This window comes from Lissotriton helveticus, chromosome 8 (genome assembly GCF_964261635.1).
Source record: "Lissotriton helveticus chromosome 8, aLisHel1.1, whole genome shotgun sequence".
NCBI lineage: Eukaryota > Metazoa > Chordata > Amphibia > Caudata > Salamandridae > Lissotriton > Lissotriton helveticus.
Window position 1 is genome coordinate 418,880,841 of NC_136069.1, and position 7,185 is coordinate 418,888,025.

The following is a 7,185-nucleotide window of genomic DNA, read 5'->3' on the forward strand; positions in this document are numbered from 1 at the left end:
GCCCGCCACCGCCTGATCCTGGAACAACCAGTGTCTGTCAGACTCCCATTTGCTCCATTCAACCAGGTACCGCAGCTGCGCTGCCTGGAAATATTTGTGGAGGTCCGGAATGCCCAGACCACCGGACTCGGGTGCCAGTGTAGACAAGGCCCTCCTGAGTCTGGGTTTACGGCCCTGCCAGACAAACCGTGCAATATCGGTCTGAGACTGACGTATCCATCCCCTCGGCGGCTGGAGTGGTAAGGCCCGGAACAGGTACAGTACCTGCGGCAAGAGGGTCATCTTGACCGCGGCGATCCGTCCCAACAAGGATAGCGTACCTTTGCTCCAGCGGAGCAATTCCTCCTTCATTTTCCTGCTCAGGGCCGCGTAGTTAGCAGTAACCATGGCAGGCAGAGAGGGCGCCAGTAGTACCCCAAGGTATGGGATCAGATCTCTAGACCATCGCATGGGGAAGTTACCCTGCAGTTCAAGCCGCGTAGCAGAGGCGAGCGAGATGTCAAGGGCCGCCGACTTTCTCATGTTCATTTTAAAACCTGCCACTGCGGCGAAGGCGTCCATCTCGGCAATGCAAGCGGGGAGCAACTCCCTCGGGTTATCAAGCATTAAAATCACATCATCCGCATACAAACTGATAGTGTGGGTGTAGCCCCCCATCCGGACGCCAGTCACCTCCGGATTGCGCCGAATCCTCTGAGCAAAAGGCTCCATGTAAAGAGCGAAGAGTAGTGGGGAGAGTGGGCACCCCTGTCTGGTCCCTCTCTCTATCGCGAATCGGTCAGAGTTGCAGCCATTCACCCTCACTATCGCCGTAGGAGATTTGTAACAATTAAATATGAGGGTGCGGAGCTTCTCTCCTATTCCCAACTTGCAAAGCACCTGCTCCAGGTATGGCCAATGCACCCGGTCGAACGCCTTCTCCGCGTCAACCGAGAGCAGCATGCGCTCACCGGGGATACGGGAGCCCTTCTCCAGGACGTGGATCACTCTTTTAGTGTTGTCCACCGTCTGTCGGCCCGGGACAAACCCGGCCTGATCTGGGTCCACAAGTCCCGGCAAGTGCGGTGCCAGACGCGCCGCCAGAATCCCAGTGTAGAGCTTGAGGTCCACATTGAGTAGCGAGATTGGCCGGTAAGAGGCACAATCGGTCCGGTCCTTCCCAGGCTTAGGGATAACCGTCACCGTAGCTCGTAAGAGATCCGGAGGAATGGCCCCAGGCTCGGCAAAGGAGTTAAAGAGCCGCGTCAACAGCGGCACCAGCTCTGAACAGAATATTTTATAGAAAAGCGGGGTGTAACCGCCGGGACCCGGGGCCTTCCCATGCTTGAGGCGGGAGATAGCACTAATCACTTCCTCCGGCCGGATGTCCCGCTCCAGGTGTTCCGCCTGTTCCGATGTGAGAACAGGGAGGTCGACCGACGCGAGGTAATCTGTCCCAGCTGAGGCTGAGGGGGCCTCACCCACGTACAGGTCGGCATAATAACGGCGGAATCCTTCCGCGATCCGGTGGTCCTCCGTGGCCAATGAACCGCCAGGGGTGGACAACTCCGTAACCCGTTGGCGCAGATGCTGCACCCGAAGTTTATTCGCCAGCAGTCGGCCGCATCGGTCATCACCGGTGTAGTACGCATGTTTCATGCGCAGCGCCGCATATTCCGCTCTATCCATGTCGAACGCGGAAAGGAGCTTCCGGCCGCTTTGAGTTGCCTCCACACTCTGGGGGCCCCCGTCCTCCGATGCATCTGTTCCAGCTCCCGTACGGTATCAGTGAGTTCGTCCCTTTTCCGTTGGCGGTCCCTATTCTCCGCCGAGGAGATGGCGATAAATTCACCCCGAAGCACCGCTTTCAGGGCTGCCCACTGCGTTGCTCGGGAGGTATCGTCGTTCTCATTGTGTTCCCGGAACTCAGCAATCGCAGTGCGTACCTGTTTCAGTATCGCTGGTCTGTGTAACAGGGTGTCCCGGAGGCGCCAGACCCCGCGAGACTGGGGTTCCGGCGGCAGTTGGAAGGACCCCGTCACCGGAGCGTGATCAGACAACGAGAGGACCCCTATCTCAGAAGCGGACGCCAATTCAGCCATCGGCCCCGTAACCAGGAGATAATCCAGCCTCGCATATGTCCTATGTGCGTGGGAGTAGAAGGAGTAGAAGGAATAGGCCTGTGTGGTGGGGTGCAGGCGTCTCCAAAGATCATGTATGTCCAGATCCCCTAGGTGGGAGTTACTCAACTGTGAAAATTCCCCGGTGTGAGGGTGGCGCTGTGTGGACCTGTCTAGGGACGAGTTAAAGACCATATTCAGATCGCCCCCAATGATTATGTGCCTATCTGGGGTAGTCGTGATGTCTGCCAGGGCAGACTGTAAAAACAAATCCTGACGGTCATTGGTGCTATATACTGAGCCCACAGTGAATAGGAATCTCCCTACCTTAACCCTGTAAGCCAGGAGTCTCCCCTTTTGCTCTGCGACCTTGTGCAAAACCTCCCCTTTAAACCTCCTGGACATCAAGATAGCCACTCCCGCCTTCTTAGTAGCCCCGGAGGAAAAGAGTTGCACCGGAAACCTTGGAGACCACAATCTGGGACAGTCTCGGGCCAACAGGTGAGTCTCTTGCAATGCGTTTGACCGGATTATTTAACCCCTTGACATTAAGAGTGACAACTCTAAGAGCCATGACGAGACATCGTAAGAGTGGCGCTAAGTGGGCCTGAAGTAACAGGGGGTCTAGTACAAGCCGCCAATGTGGGTCGGAACAAAAGCCACACACAACTAGCACGACATATCGCCCACTGGCCCAGCAGAGGAAGAACCAGGCAGGAGCAGCAACAAGGAATCAGGGCATCAACCCAGCGCGAAATCTGGATCCCCCCTCGAGTAGTCCTCTCCCTGCCCCAGGAAAGTGACATTAGGACATAGCAGGCGCGGCAGAAATCAAATGTGGCACAGCCCAAACCCCGAATCCCCCCCACCCCAACTCCCCAAACAGTCCCCGAACCCCCCAACTCCCGGTATCCCCATCTCCCGTCCAGAGCCCAACCCGCCTCCCCTCCCTCTCCCTGCAGCCCCGGCCCCAACTTTGCAGAAACCTCAATTGTCCCAGTCCAGTCCCTAGCGGACAAGTCTGTGGAAAAGTGTTCGAGTGGACGTCCAGCCACCACCGGTGCTCCCCCTCCCCCCCCCCCCCTCCCCCCCAGAACCCCCGAACCTGCAATGTCGATGATGCCAAGACGATCTCCCCCCGGATGTTGCTCAGGCCGTCAGGGCCGTGTCACTGGACGACGTGGTGCCGGATACCTCTCGTATGGCGCTGTCCATGTCCGCTCTGATCGTGGGAGAGTCCGGTCGAGGAGGCGGGAGCGTGGGTCGGCGCCGTCGAACCGTTTGCCATCCCTCCCTGGAAGTGCGGCGGCGGGGTGTCGGTACGTCATCATCCGCAGCGGTGATACCCAGCACATCGCACGTGTCTTGAAGGGATCACATGTGATGCAGTGTTCCGTTCCATCGGAAAATAAGCCTGAAAGGATGGCCCCACGAGTACTGCGTGTCGTGCTCTCTCAGAAAGTCCGTAGCAATCTTGAAGGACTTGCGCTTCTGCAACGTGATCGTGGATAAGTCTTGAAACAAAGCTAGTTGTTGACCTCGGAAGCTCACCGGGTGCTTTTGACGTGCCTCGCGCAGGATCCGCTCCTTCAGAGGAAAATCCGGTAAAAAGGCCAAGATATCTGGGGGCGGCGCTGAGGCTCGACGCGGGAGTCCAACTCTATGTGCCCTGTCGATTCTCACCGGGAAGTCTCCCGATTCGCCCAGTATGTCGCGAAACAGGTCCCTTAGGTAGGCTGCTGTGTCTTCCCCCTCTTCTTTAGACGGAACGCCCCTGACCCTGATGTTGTTGCGCCTGGACCTATTCTCGAGATCTTCGGCGTGGGCCTGGAGGTCGATCTGTTGGTCTCTAAGCCGCAGTACTTCCTGCTGCAGGTGCACGATCTCCTCGTCCCGTGATTGATTAGCGTCCTCCATGGTGGAGACACGTTCTCCAAGCGAGTCGACTTCTCTCCTCACCTCTCGGACCTCGCCAGCCACCTCTTGTTTCAGCGCCTGAAAGTCCTCCCTGAGGGTGCTAAACAGCGACTCCAGAAAAGACCTGGTGACCGGAGGCTCACCCCCCTCCGCCCCTCTAGAGCTATTCGAAGGGCTCGGTGCTGGCTGGGACCTGTCCTGTCTTGGGGCGCTTCTGCCCAGCATTTCGGGCAGGGTGCGCTCTCCCTTCTTGCTCCCTCTATTGCCCGACATCTCAGTGGCGGGGGCGTGTCGCAGGGGGAGGAAGGCCGCCGGTATGTTGATGGAGCTGCGTTCCTCGCTCGGGGTACCTCCGCCGCAGGTTAGATCAGGCGAGTCCCAGGGCCCTGGGACAGCGTCCCACGCACGGGCGCAATAGTCAATACACAACTGCAAGTCCGTCGACTGAAAGGGGCATCAACCAATGTCCAACAGCGACACCTTCCAAGTGCCCCTTACTGCCCAGGAGCAGACCACCACGCTGGCTCCAGGCTGTAGGCCGTGACGCCACCCCTTCGCAGCTGTCCGGGCGTGCACCGCCGCACTGGGGGACTCAATATGGGGCAGGCCCTCTCCCGGCCGGGTCGCGCCACTGCAGCTAGTAGGTCAATTGTCCGTAGGGCCCTGGGGCGGTCCTCGGGTCCGGTAAGCCCCCCTGTGAGCTTGGGACCACAGCGTGGGTCCGGGGGTCAATGAGTCGGCGGTAGGCAGGATCGCCGAATTGCGCTGCGGCTCCACCGCCTAGGCTCAGTGTGGGTGTCCCCCGTTTTCAGCTCCCGGATCCTCCCCACTGTAAGCGGACCGGCTGGGCGGTCAGAGGCGTCCTTCGGGGCTCCACACGGCTCACCTCACAGCTGTGGCCCCTGAAGGGAATCCACCGGCATCTCCGGCCCGCTAGGCCTCTCGGCCCTGCCAATCCCCGGGATCGCGTAGCGACTCTACGCCGGCTCCTCCCCCAGGCCGCTGCGGAAGGCGCGGCTCCTCCGTGGTCGTCTCCTCCACCTTCAGGAGTGCTCCGGCGGTCCGGGAGGGGTATACCCCTGGACCCCCGACGGTCGGCGGTGTCGGAGACTCACCACGGCTTAGGGGCACCGTGGGCTGGCCGCCACCTCACTCTCCCGTGGCCGCGTCGGAGCCGTGATGCTCGCCTGCTCCAGGGACCAGCGCAGCGAGGCGTCGCGCTATGCTCCGGCGCCACCGAAAGCTCCAAACAGCTCACTTCGGGCTCACAGCCGCGTCCGTCCTCTCCTCCGCTCGATCCGGGGGAGATCAGCGGCGCAGGACGGTTCAAGGGCTCCGGGGTCTCAGGAGCTCACGGCAAGAGCTTCTTGTCAGCCCGCCATCTTGGCCACGCCCTGGAACCTTTTTTGTTAAAAATCCGCCAAAATGATAATATTCATGGTTTTACATTTAAAGAGACTAACATCAAAATGGCAGCTTATGCCGATGACGTTCTTCTATTTGTCTCACAACCGCAAGTTTCTCTTTCCGCATTTTTGGAGGAGGTCGATTCTTTTGCATATTACTATAAAGATGATGCTGTCGCCTATAATTTTATATACAATTACCAATATTCCGCTTTATATCCCCTTAAAGTATTTTAAGAAATGTAATTCCATTTTATGCTCCTTTTTATGGAATAATAAGAAATCATGTATGTCTCTTCTAAATTGATTCGCCCAAAATCGGAGGGTGTGGTAAACTTCCCTGATTTTCCCACCTATCACAAATCCTTTTACTGCATCAAGCTTCAAGATGGCTTTCTGGGTCTTTTATCAATTGTCCTCTTTGGGCCACGCTTGAACTGTCCTTCATTTCCCCATTCTCATTTCATGAATATTTGTCTTTTACACGTAAACTGCAATCTATTTCCACTCCTGTAATCAAACATACCTCTAAGATTTTAACATCTGTTTCCTCTTCAAATTCCAATGATTGGACTTCATTTCTCAACTCTACCATATGGCACAATGTCTCTCTTTTAATAAATAATAAACCTATATTTTGGAAGTCTTGGAGACAACGTGGTTTGATTTGGGTACATCAATTATATGTCCAAGAGGAGATTATATCCTTTTCACATGCCAAACGTTCTCTTGAATTACCTGCATCCTTCCATTCTAAATTCTCCCTCTTAACGCAGGCTAGCCAAAATTCCAGTCTACAATACACAATTTCTTACTGTCCTAACCCTTGTGATCCTTCCCCTGCAGGAAAACTACATTCCCTTCTACTTAACAACTCTAAAGCTTCGATCATATATACATTCTTACATAGCTCACCTACTCCAAGAGAAAAAACTAAAGTAGAGCTGTCTTGGGAGAAGGATTTAGAAGTCTCTTGGTCTGTGGAGTTTTGGGATAGAATCTGGCTGAAACTTAGGAAATCCTCTAGAGCTGCGAATACCACACAGACACTCTTTTTCATTTACAATAGGCTATTACTTTCCCCACTCATTCTTAATGCAACATATACTGAACTCTCAGATGTTTGTTGGACTTGTTCCTCACCGCATGCCGATATACATCACTTACTTTTCACAAGAACACTTGTTCATAGCTTCTGGGAAAAGGTGTGGTCTCAAATTAATTTGATTTTTGCTTCCTCTCATCCTCTTTCTATCTCACATATCTTTTTAGGTAGTTTATCCCATATTTGGGCAGATTGTGGCTCTAATGCAAAAATAATAGATGTATTGTTAGCAGTTGTTTTTCAGCAAATAACTAGAAATTGGAAAGACTTTACTAAATTGTCGTATCAAGCATGGTGGTACGCTATTTGTTACAATCAAAGATTGGATACAACTTTTGTTTACCCATTACATTTGGCATCCAAACGATTGGATCTATGGTCGCCTGTTACAATGTTTATTGATGCTAGCGCTAGATCTTCTCTGTCTCTGATCCCATCCCAGCAAGAAGTGACTAAACCTCTATGACTTTCCTCATATTGATATTGTATGGTTTATCTATGTTTTACTTTGTAGTATACATTTTAATATAGAATGTACTTTTCATTTGTTCACCGATTCTTTATATGCCATTGTTATTTATCTTACATATGACTTGTTTAACTGATTTACATTGACATCTTTTATGTTCATCAAAAATTGAATTGTTTTATTACATGT